Here is a 12,521-nt window from a genome sequence, read left to right on the forward strand (position 1 = left end):
AAAAAAGTTAAAAAGGACAAAACTTAAGCAATGATTTTAAAAGGGTAAATATAAACAATACTATAAGCAGGTGCAACTTCAAAGCATTAAACATAACAAGCTACCCTAACAGTCCTACCCAACCTGATGCTCAGTTTGTGAGTGCAACCCTGACAACTGACAGGCCCCTGGACTATGTGCTCTGTACCTAGCCCCGGACATGGATCTCACTTTGGACTGGGATTATCAGGTAAAATCCTCTTCAGGTCACCCCCAGAACAAACATCACTACCACCTGGAGACTCCTGAAGAATTTTGGGAAGCTCCTGCCCAGCCCAAAGCTTGGTTTTTGCATGCCAGCCTGTAAACTGACAGCCCCCAGACTTGTGTGCTATGTACACTCCTGTGACTAAGGAGCTGATTTGGGGCTGGGGTTGTGGGGCAAAATCCACCTTGGATCACCCTGCAACACTCCACTCCACCACGCAGAGACTCTCTGGAAGAAGTCTGGGCAGATTCTGTCCTTCGATACGGAATCCCACCCCGTACTGGCAAACAAGTTAAGAGGCTGTGACTTGGATGACTACACAGTCCGGTAGGTGGCGAATTGGCTGGAGGGTCACACCCAGAGAGTCGTGGTGGATGGGTCGGTTTCGACCTGGAAGGGTGTGGGCAGTGGGGTCCCGCAGGGCTCGGTCCTTGGACCGATACTCTTCAATGTCTTCATCAGCAACTTGGATGAGGGAGTGAAATGTACTCTGTCCAAGTTTGTGGATGACACAAAGCTATGGAGAGAAGTGGACACGCAGGAGGGCAGGGAACAGCTGACAGGTTGGACAAGTGGGCAGAAAACAACAGGATGCAGTTCAACAAGGAGAAATGCAAAGTGCTGCACCTAGGGAGGAAAAATGTCCAGCACACCTACAGCCTAGAGAATGACCTGCCGGGTGGCACGGAAGTGGAAAGGGATCTTGGAGTCCTAGCGGACTCCAAGATGAACATGAGTCGGCAGTGTGACGAAGCCATCAGAAAAGCTAATGGCACTTTATCGTGCATCAGCAGATGCATGACAAATAGGTCCAAGGAGGTGATACTTCCCCTCTATCGGGTGCTGGTCAGACCGCAGTTGGAGTACTGCGTGCAATTCTGGGCACCGCACTTCAAGAGGGATGCGGATAACCTGGAGAGGGTCCAGAGAAGGGCCACTCGTATGGTTAAGGGCCTGCAGACCAAGCCCTATGACGAGAGACTAGAGAACCTGGACCTTTTCAGCCTCCGCAAGAGAAGGTTGAGAGGCGACCTTGTGGCTGCCTATAAGTTCATCACAGGGGCACAGAAGGGAATTGGTGAGTATTTATTCACCAAGGCGCCCCTGGGGGTTACAAGAAACAATGGCCACAAGCTAGCAGAGAGCAGATTTAGATTGGACATTAGGAAGAACTTCTTCACAGTTTGAGTGGCCAAGGTCTGGAACGGGCTCCCAAGGGAGGTGGTGCTCTCCCCTACCCTGGGGGTCTTCAAGAGGAGGTTGAATATGCATCTAGCTGGGGTCATCTAGACCCAGCACTCATTCCTGCCTATGCAGGGGGTCGGACTCGATGATCTATTGAGGTCCCTTCCGACCCTAACATCTATGAATCTATGAATCTATGAATAAGATTCCGGCTTGACCCAGTGCTCATTTTTTAGTGCTAGCCTGCTACCTGACACCCAGCCCTCAATACCTGCATGCTACGTACATTGTGCCAAAAAATAATCTTATTTTGTGGTGGGATGATGGGGCAAAACCCACTTTGGGTCACCCGAAGCCACACATCTCCCTGACTGAATAAGTCTGGGCAGGATGGTGCCTGGCCCAAAGCTTGGTTTTTGCATGCCAGCCAGCTAGCTGAGAGCGCCCCCTCCTGGTTTGTGTGACAACTAATCAGCACCAAATAAGGGGCTGGGGTTAAGCTGGTATTTCCAGGCAAAATCCTTTCCTGGTTACTCCGAACTGTACCTCTCCACCCCTGGAGTGGGGTGTCTGGTGGGGAGGGTTCTCCCAAACAGGGCTGCCTGGGTGTGGGGGGGAATCAGGGCTACCGCCCCAGGCCCTGCACTTTGGGGGGCCCTGCAGAGCTGGGTGGAGTGGCCATGGGGACTTTGCACCACCACCGCTGGCTTGGTGTCCGGCCACTCACTCACCCACCATCACCACCTGCCCTGGGGCTGCTGGTTTCTTCACATCCAGGGCACACAGGATTGGGGTGGGGGCAGGGCCCCACAAGACCTGATTTGCCCCAGGCCCTGCACCCTGCTTAGGTTGGCTCTGCTCCCAAAGAAGACTTTTCAGGCCACATTTGATCCTCATCTTTTTCTACCTGAGATTTCTGTAAATGACATTAAGTAAGCTGGTAGCATAAGAGGTTTTTTTGAAGCTGTGATGACATTAAGTAAATTGAAATAATCCTATATGTATGTCTAGCTCTATATCAAATTACCAAACCATGCCTTCTCAAATGCCAATAGCTGGCTTTTTGGAGATGGTAGTACCCTATTCCCTTGCCCCCACAATCCCTTTCTTGTATATTTAGGTCTCTTTTATTTAAGTATCTAGAATGTTGCTAGTTAAAACATGTCACCAGTGCTGATTAATTCAACATAAAACATTAGACATTCACAAATTGATGAGTTTGCTACAATAAAGGTGTTCTCATTGCAGGTACAAGGTGGTTGGGGTAACGTGCAATACTGACAACCATTTTGTATGTTTCCACAAACTTGGTGAAACTGAGAACTGGCATTACCACAATGGGATTTTAGAATTAAAAAAGGTTGGGTGTGGAGATCCACCAGGCACTGAAGAAGAGTTCTCCAGAGCTCTTAGGAAGGTAAGTACTCCAAGCCATGTTGTTGCTGTACAAATGTCTCAGAAACAATAAGGACATCAGCAAGGGCATGCACAAATTGTTAAATATATGACAAAGCCTCACTCTCAGGAATTGGGAACAGGTGTACAGGTCAGGTTCACCTGCTACCATAACTTACAGCAGATAGAACTACCTGTGACTGATATGGCCAAGTGCTGGCTAGCAGTTAAATAACCTGGCAACCTCTAGAGTGCCAATGGCTTTGTGCAGAAGAGTACCTTAGAGGCAGATACTAGTCTTATCCCTGACAGAGGAAATGCCACCAAAAAAATATGGAACTGAAGTCCACTCTATGACTGGGTAGACTGGATTCTTTAAGCCTGGTTGGCAGCCAGTCTAGGAGTGGAGCTCCAATAGATGGATGAATGGATGATCTCCTTTGCTCCGGCAGCTCATGCGGCCAAGCTGGTTCCTGCCTTTCCTGGCACCTGCTATCTTGGCACCTGCCTTTCCTTTGGATTAAAACAGCAAGGCTGCAAGGGGTGTGTGAGCAGCTCAGTGTCTCCATATACACTGCCCAGGGTTTTGTGCTTCACTTTTATCTTTCAAGCACTACTTTCAGCAAGCTGATATCTCACTCAGCATAATTCTGTTGTCTCGCAAGACAGACGAATGCCTACTGCCAGTATTACTGATGCTAATACTGGGATTTTCATGGATTCATAGATGGTAAAGCCAGAATCTGTTCTCATCTATCTTCTACATTCTGTTATTGGATGGAATAGTGTACATTGATAATGATGAGTCATGTTTTTAAATTGAAACAATATTTACCTGAATCAAAAATGTTTTTAAATGTAAGATGACCACCCTAAATAGGTAGATTCCAATAACAGAAAATTATAACACCCTATCATTCTATAATTTGTTGTAATTCTCCATGTATAGAATCTAATTATTGGAGGGTTGCGGGTGGGGGAAGAGGAAAGGTCCCACCCCACCCCTACCTTGGGTTTGGTGGTGGATGGGCTGAGGTTGTGATGACCCCGGGGCAACCATGGGGAGCCCTCACTTGGGCCCTTTAATGGGGTTCAGGGGGCATGGGAGGGGATGAGGGAGAGGCGGAAGTTTACCTGGTTTCAGGGTGTCTGGGGCTTGGCAAAGGGGGCTAAGGGGAGGGTTAGCATGAGGCTGGGGTGGGTTTTCAGGACTGAGGAGGGCGGGATCCGTGGTGTATAAGTGGTTTACCTGCACCCCTGCTGTAATTCCATCGGGAGGAAAGCAGAGGGTAGGTTGGTACGCGGCTCCCCCTGCTGGAATCTAAGGGGACTTGTACAGCATGCTTCATTTGCTGGAAAGTACAGTAGCATCTGCAAACACTGAGGTGACGCTCTAAAAACATTTTTTTTATGTTTTAAACCTATTTAATTTAATGAGGATTAAACCCCGATTAACCTCCGGTTCCGGCCAGACACGATTCGGTGTTGACTTGCCTCAATGTGCTTAGTTCGGAGGCGATGCGAGGCTGTATTGCTTCGTTGCGCTTAGGCGGGAGTCGATGCGATGTTGGATGGCTTGGGGTTAGGGTTAGGGTTGGATGGCCTCTTTGCGCTTCGGTCAGAGGCAATGCGATGCTGCATTCCCTCGTTATGCTTAGGGTGGAGGGGATGCGGTGCGGGATTGAGTCGTTGTGTTTAGTGGGATACGATGCAATGCTGGTTGGCCCCGTTCAGTCTAGGCGGGAGGCGATGCGATGTTGGATGCCTTCGTTCCGCCCAGGCTCAAGGCGATGCGATCTTGGGGTGCCTTGCGCTTATATTGGAGGCGATGCGATACTGGATTCCCCTATGGGCGACTGGTGCCGCCTTAGGTGGGCGGGGGGGGGGCACGTGCCCCCTTGCGACCAATCCCAGCGCTCGCTGCCCGGGGAGGGGACGGTCCCCCTGCAGCCGATCCGGCTACTGCCGAGCGCTGCGGCCAGTCGCTGCAGCCACTTCTGAGAGGGGCTGCAGAGAATGGCCAGCGTCCCCCCCCCCACCATCGCCCAAGTGGCGAGCGGGCCTGTCAGGGTGCGCGTGCACCTCCGGGCAACCCCTTCGTGTCGGCACTGGTCAGAGGCGAGGTGAGGCTTGGCTGTGCTTAAACTGGAAACAATTGCTCTGCTGGCTCGCGACACACAAGACGACCCCCACAGTAGGAATCGCAGGGCCCCGCCAGACCCAGGCACGGTCCCATAGGGAACAAGCCTCCGCCCCCCCGCCAACTATAGCATCGCATCGTCTGGCTCCGAAAGGAATGGGAATGCTCTCCGCCTCCCGCAAACCTCGCGCCGCTGAAGGCAAAGGTCACAGAGAGCGCGCCCAGCCCCTGCCTGCAGCCTGACCTCCGCTCCCCCCTTACGCCGCTCTGCCCCCCGCAACCGCGCTCAACGCCCGCTCCCACACTGCCCCGCAGCCAGCTGCCGCCGCGCCGCACCCCTCCCTCTCCTATCTGCACAGGGCCGCCCCCGTCCTAGCTCCAGACTTCCGCGCCCCTCAACGCGTCTTCCCGGGCAGCTGGGCCGCGGCCTCCCCTTTCCTCCGCCGGTAATTCGCGTATTTGTACGATCATTTCAGCCCTCGCACGATGTGCAATAGATCCTAGTGTTCAAAGTGTGCCAGAATTTTGTCCCGTCGTTAAGTTAGGGGAAACGTGCCGGGCTCCTCTGATCCCTTCTGCTTTTGCCGGCCGCTTGTGCGGGATCGGAGCTGCATGCCCAAATTCCAGTTCCTTATTCAGTTCTATATACTTAGCAAAGTGGCTGGGGTGCTGTCAATTGGCAGCCTGACAAGACCAAGTGGCGCTTTGGACCAAGCAAGTCTCTCATCAGAGGTGTTCGGCAGCGTCCCCCAGTGGCAAAGAGATGTGTTCTGTGATGGCCCAAGAAGGATTTATCTCTAAAATCCCAGCCCAAAATCCAGTTCCTTCTTGGAGTTCATATACTTAGCATAGTGGCTGGGGTACTGTCAGTGGTAAACCTGGCATGGCCAAATGGTGCTTTGGACCAGGCAAGTCTCTGGTCATTGATGTCCAGCAGAAAGCCCTGGTTGCACAGAGATGCGTTCTGGGGTGGTCCAAGAAGGATATCTAGGTATAATCCCATCCCCAAATCCAGTTCTTTATTCAGATCCATATACTTTGCACTGTGGCTGGGCTATTGTCAGTTGGCAGCCTGGCACGGCCAAACTGCACTTTAGGCCAGGCAAGTCTATGGTCAGAGATGTCGAGGACAGTCCACTGGTGTCACTGGCATGGCATGGGGTGACCTAAGAAGAATTTCTATCTATAATCCCAGCCCAAAATCCAGTTCCTAATTTGGGTCTATATACTTAGCACAGTGGCTGGGGTGCTGTCAATTGGCAGCCTGGCATGGCCAAACCGTGCTTTGGGCTAGGCAAATCTTTCATCAGCAATGCCCAGGAGTGTCCTCTAGTGGCACAGAGATGTGTTCTGGAATGGTCCAAGAAAGATTTCTGGGTATAATCCCAGCCCAAATGCCAGTTCATTATTCAGGTCCATATATTTAGCACAGTGGCAAAGCTGCTGTCAGTTGGCAGCCTGGCATGGCCAAACTGCGCTTTAGGCTGGACAAGACTCTGGTCAGCTGCATCCGGTAGAGCCCCCCGGTGGCACAGAGGTATTCTTATAGGTGGCCCAAGCAGAATTTCTAGCCATAATCCCAGCCCAAAAGCCAGCTCCTTATTCAAGCCATTATAGTATAGCAGCATGGGGGCTCTTAGTTGGCAGCCTGGCATGGTCAAACCGTGCTTTGGGCTGGGCAGAACTAAGGTCAGGCTTCTTTGGGACAGTCCCCCAGTGGCATTGATAGGATGCCAAGGTGCTCGGCGGAGGCCATGTGCGGGTCGGGGCCCAGGGGCCTGCTCCTGCCCCTGCTCTACCTCTGGGTGCTTCCCCGCCTTGGCCCGCTCCCCTGGCAGGGGCCAGGAGCCAGGCGAGAGGAGGAAAGGCCATGTATGCTTCCAGCTGGCTCCAGCTGCTTGGCTGCCCATGCCACCCGCACCAGAGCCATCTGGATGCAGGCCAGCAGCGCTGAGACCGGCTCCATGCAGCCCTCGGCCTCCAGGCTAAGATGGGACACAGGGAGATTAGATGATATAGGTGTATCAATGCTCCATGCCCTTGCTGCAAGCTGCCCGGAAGAAGGGCAGTCGTGTGCAACTCAGCGAATGGACCAGCAGGCACCTGGCAACCGCAGACAGGCTGATGGGCAGTGGAGCAGCCCCAGGAGCTGGCCTGCCCCAGTCCATGGCTCCCAGGCACATACCTGTCATATTGAATGAAATAGTTTAAATGTCTGTAATGGTTGCCCATTAGCCAGTTTAGGAAGAAGACAAGATTTATCTCCTTATCTAGGCCATTGTTTTGGTCTACGTGAGAAAGATCCTGACTTTGCTCAAAGTCTTAACTCTTGAATTTTATCTTCAGAGGGTTTTTACAAAGTTAACCTAAAAATGACCCTTAAGCAAATATCCTGAGTTCCGAGAGATCAAACCCTAGGGCCTTTTGACAAGATTGGAAAGAAAAGGTCACTTGCAGTGGTATGGAAGTTCCCCAAAGTAATTAAAATGATCAACAAAAGAAACTAATTACCAAGTAAAAGAATCTGTAAAGTAAGATCCGAGCCAAATTTGGGAGTAATGACAGGTTTGGGTAGGAGTGGCCCAGGACAGCAACTCACTCAATAAAAACTGTAACCTACTCTCCCAAATTGGAGGTGACTATACTTGCAGAACAACGAAGGAAGAATTGCAAGTGTAGGCCGGATCAGACTGATCACCTGAACCACCCTCTCCATGAACACGAATCTCTTAGTTCATGCTGAAGCTGCAGAGCGCCCGAAAGGGACTGAAAGAAGGGGACTTAGTCCTATCAGTATTGAGGCCAGCCCATTGAATCGTATTGCTGAGGCCAGCCCATTGAACCGTACTACTGAGGCCAACCCATTAAATTGTACTACTGAGGAATGAAACCATATTTAGGTGTTTGGCTTCTCGGAATTCTAGGATTGTAAGTATATTATGAAAATAATAGTATTGATTCAAATTTAACTTTTAGTTGTAATTGTAGTTGTTTTTGTAATACTAATTCTTAGGAAGTTTGGGAAGGAAGTGCATTTGGAGCATTGTTTCTGATATATGTAATTATTGTGTTCTTAATGTTTGTGGTATTTCTTAAAGCTAAGCAGTGTTATATGCGTAGCAAAGAATTTTAAAATAAAATTGTGTTGTATGAATTAAGTGTGTAATCATTGTGGAATCGTGCGAGTAACTAACTACTCCCCCAGCCAGTGCATCAAAACGAATCAGTAAATTGTGTGGGATCTTCTCTATTCCATAACCCACTAGATACAATACCAGCTCATCTACTCCTGCCCTTAGCTGCCAAGCAGGCTCCATCCTCTCCTGTGGCGCTGCTGCATCGGCCTTCCCTGCCCCGTGCTGCTGGGACTCTTGCTTTCTCCTCCTGCTGACCAAACACCTTGCAGGTGCGGGCAGGGCCATAAGTGGGTGCACACAGCCTCCAAAGGACACTGATCACGGTCCTGGCCTCCAACACAAGCTGCCCCATCCCCTGCCACACCCCAGCCTCCACCCCATAGCGACTCCAGGGCTCCCAGCCTGCACCCCACCTCCACGCCAACACTCCCAGCCTCCTACATGCAGCCCCTGTCCCTGCACCCCAGCATCCCTGCCTGTATGGGTGAAGGGCAGGCCCCCGACATGGGCCCAGATGGCCCATTCAGTGCCAAGGCTCAATGGTTTGGACCCACTGGCCTTTCCCGGCATCAGCCCAGCTAAGGCCTCTCCCTGCCCAAAGGGTGGGGGTCACTCTTACCTTGGTCCCAGGGCTCCTACAGGAAGGACCTGACTAGAATTGGCTTCTCACTTGGGCCCACAGGGGTCTGACCTGAGCCCCCAGTCTTTGCATGCCCCACTTCCTGGGGCCATCTGGCTCCCCGGCCCAGAGCTTACCCCCACTCCTGGGAAGGCCCCAGGGCTACCAAGGGGCCAGGGGCAGTGTGACTGCCTCTGCTCCTGGGGCTCTGAAGGCCACCTCTGCCCCCACCCCAGGGCAGGCCAGGGCCTGGTCGCTCTGCAGGCTCACAAGCAGAGTATGTCCATGGCTCCACTGCAGCCCAGACCCAGGCTGCCCCAGCAATGCCTCCTGGGCTGGGGCCAGGGGAGCCCTGCGCATGGCAGAGGACCCAGCAGGGCAGCTCATCTCTGGACGTAGGGCACCCAGAGCAGCAGGATGGAGCTGATGTACAGGGAACTTAGAGCAGAGTTGCATGCCGGTGGCTGAGGGAAGCTGCCTGCACAGTGCCACTGGGGTCAGGAGAGAGCCTGGTGCTGAGTACGGGCCACGCAGGCCTGGCCTGGCAGCCTCCAGAGACCGGAATGAGGCAGAGACAGTGAGTGTTAGGTCAGGGGGAGCAGTAGCAGGACCAGCTGTGCCCAGGGGTTCTCTGCACGTGGCCCAGGCCAGAAGGTGTGCAGGGCACACAAATAAAAGGGGAAAGAAAGTGTGATGTCAGCGCGGGGAGAGCATGTGGAGACAGACAGAGCAAGACTTGTGGCAGCAAGGCGCTGAGTATGGGCAGCGTGGGGGGCTCCTACATGTTTGCCCTGTACTGAGAGCAGTGCTGTGCTGGGTGGGGGGTGGTGCCAGGGCCAGGTTCAGGCCCAAGCAGGGCACTCCCTTGAGCAAGGGCAGCTGCACAGATGTTTGCTGAGGGAAACTGATGAGAAGTGGGTACCACGGACTGTACTGAGCTTTGGGTGTTTGGGTTTGGCATCTCATTGGCTTTAGACTTAGATGGCCAGTGAATGTGCTCTCTTGTTAAACTTCAGACCAAAAAGAAGGTGGTTTTCCCAGGGTGGAATTCACTGTTCAGACTGCCCGGTCATGCTATACAGGGGACCTGGGGGCAGAGGAGGCCAAAGGCAAATGGAAACAAAAAGGCTAGTGATCGCTATTTAAGAACAATTAAAACTATGCCTGTTTTGTATGGAAGCTGGCTGCAGTGTGACATGGCCCTGAGATCAAGAGCTGTGTGAACACGATTGTTCTTTTCCTTCCCGTTAGGAAGACTAGTGGACATGAAATGCTGAGGAGGGACTTGGCTTTGTTCTGAAGCATCTGTGGTGGAAAGCAGTGTTCCAGCAACGGGATTGTTGGAGCAACAAAGTGCGAGAAATGTGTTTACACTTTGGTACAATTGTAGCAGAAAGCCCCCTTTTCCTCTTGCCTGCATTTGCTCTCCCCTCTTTAAATATGTTTTTCCTCTTCTACCTTTTCTTCCTTCCTCTTTCTTTCACTTTAAGATAAGGAATTGTGTTTTAAAATTTGTATGTGTGCATTTTGTATCACCCTGTGTATTTTGGTACTTTTATCTATTTGTGTGCCATGGCATTGCTTCTGTAGCTTGTATTTTATACTCCTCACCTTTCAACTTTCAACTAAATGTGTTTAGTTTCATAAGTAAGTTATACATTGTAACAATGTTAACAAGGGCAGGAAACAAACTGCCCTTCCCTGTATCAGGCTGGCCCCTGAAAGAGTGAGTGAATCAGTGATTGAATGTGTAACATGGTAGCAGGCAGCCATTAACACCTAGGAAACTGCAGATCAACCAACTGAAGAACTCAATAGAAGACAATGTAACAACCGGGAAATCTCTAAACGTCACTGATCAAGGGCTAGAAGCCCTGGCCTGAGTTATTCAATGCCGGGGACCAACTTTTGGGCTGAATATCTCCAGATCGACCACTCCCAGAGCCCTATTCAAAATTCATCAATGGACTCCCAAACCTGCACGTACATGTGGATGACCCCGGGGGCTGACAGATGTCATCCAGTAGCCACCGAGGGGGGAAGTCCCATGAGGGTCAATGACCCCTGGATTGGGCAAACCTGAAAACTGGGGAGTCACCAAAGTCTGCCAAGGACAGATAAAAAGCAGTGAAAAGTGACCCTCAGCAGCACCCTCTTGATTTCCAACTCGACCAGCACCTGACCTGTCCAGCCAGAAGGACCAGCCGGCAACCCCCTTCTGGAGGATAACACCAAGCTGAAAGAAGCCTTGACTGGCCATTGACGGCAGACTCCAGCACTTGTAGGATAGGTATACCTGACTCTGTAGCTTGCTACTGTGTGTGTGTGGGGGGGGGGGGGACCAGCCCCAAGGTTTATGATTTAACTCATTACAGTGTTTCAATCCGCCTAATAAACCAGAATTTTAAGGATCCTGAGTTGGACATTTGTAGCCAACACAATAATCGTCATCATCACAATAATACTAACAATACTACCAATAACAAAGTGGTGTTTCCCCAGGGTGAGGCTCACCCCTTGCACTTCAGGTGTGCTGACCCCTGGGATTTCCCCACACAGGAAACTCGACTGCACAATTTGTGGCAGTGCGGGACTGCATTCGTGCTCTCCCTGGCTTGCCTGCAGACAGGCTCTTCTGTGACTGCAGACATCTGGGAGGCAAAGGAAGAGGAAGGCTGTGTTAGGGTGGGTGTGCAGGTTGGCTGGAGCAACCTGTCCCGGGTGCCCTGGTGCTCTCTTACCGGCTGCGTGCTGCTGCAGCAGGGGCATCCTCCAGCAAGCAAGTGCGGCCAAGTCCTCTGGGTGCTGCAACTGGGGTGCCTGGCGACATGGGCCATGCAGGTGTGTGGTGTAGCGTGCTCCCAGCTCCAGCCCTCAAGGGTAGCCTGTGTCTTTCCTGCAGTGGCTGTGGCATGGCACTTTGTGACCCCTTTGGAAAGGAATACGTGGACCAATGGCTGGAAGTTGCAGCAAGGTAGGTTTACATTGGAGATCCAGGAACACGTCTTCCCCATCAGAGCAGGGGAGGACTTCCCACCAGCGGAGATGTCAAGGAGAGGCTGGATGGGCACTGGTCCAGGAGGATCTAGGCCCAGCAATGCCTGTGCTCTGCTGTGGTGGTGTCCCGGGCTTCTGGGCTGTGCTGATTGCCCCCACCCCCCTTTCTGCTCCATGTGTCAGGTTTTGAAGCCTCTCCCAGAGGCGCTGGGGATGGGGCTGGGCCGTGCCAATGCTCCTGTTGGCTCCAACCCGGCAGAGTGCTGGCTGGAGGGTCTTGCCCCCACGCTCAGGCTGAGTCCCAGCTGCACTGGGGCAAGGAGGGATTTCCCCCCTGCTTGGGGGGTGCCTTCTTCTGCAAGGTCTGACTTGTCTGGACTGGGCTACCCTCGGACTAGGGGCAGGGCTCGAACTGTGCGGGGAGGGAGTGCAAAACAATTGGCTGCCCTTCACGAAGCTCTGATAAAATCGGAGACCCCGCTCACATTTTCAAATCTTACAGGGGGCTGTTGTCTCTTTCGGGGGGCTCAGCCCCCGCAGCTGCCCCGCCATTCGAACCCTGACCGGGCCCCGGAGACGCGCGCCGGCCCCGCGTGGGACCTGAGCCCGGCCGAGGCGCCTGCAGGCCTCCGCCGCGCCGCGGCACGCGCGAGGACAGGCCCGGGCCGGCCCAGCGGAGGCCCCGTGCGGCCGGGTGCCCGGCGCAGGCTCCCGAGACGGGCCGGGCCGGGCCGGCCCCGCAGGCCTCTCCCCGCCCGGGCGGCGCGCGCCGGAGGCTCCGGGGCGGGGCGGGGCGGGGCG

At 53.0% G+C, this 12,521-nt stretch overlaps 1 long non-coding RNA gene and 1 pseudogene across 1 annotated transcript; one reads left to right on the forward strand and one right to left on the reverse strand.

Moving 5' to 3' along the window:
* Window positions 1-10,342: 10,342 nt before the first annotated feature.
* LOC132250399 (uncharacterized) lies at window positions 10,343-12,490 on the reverse strand. Its single transcript, XR_009462107.1, has 2 exons — window positions 11,465-12,490; window positions 10,343-11,374 (listed from the first exon to the last, which is right to left on the reverse strand). It is a non-coding gene; the product is annotated as an uncharacterized LOC132250399 (long non-coding RNA).
* Window positions 11,200-11,337, forward strand: LOC132248080 (U1 spliceosomal RNA; annotated as a pseudogene).
* Window positions 12,491-12,521: the final 31 nt, after the last annotated feature.

Source organism: Alligator mississippiensis, chromosome 1 (assembly GCF_030867095.1).
Source record: "Alligator mississippiensis isolate rAllMis1 chromosome 1, rAllMis1, whole genome shotgun sequence".
NCBI lineage: Eukaryota > Metazoa > Chordata > Crocodylia > Alligatoridae > Alligator > Alligator mississippiensis.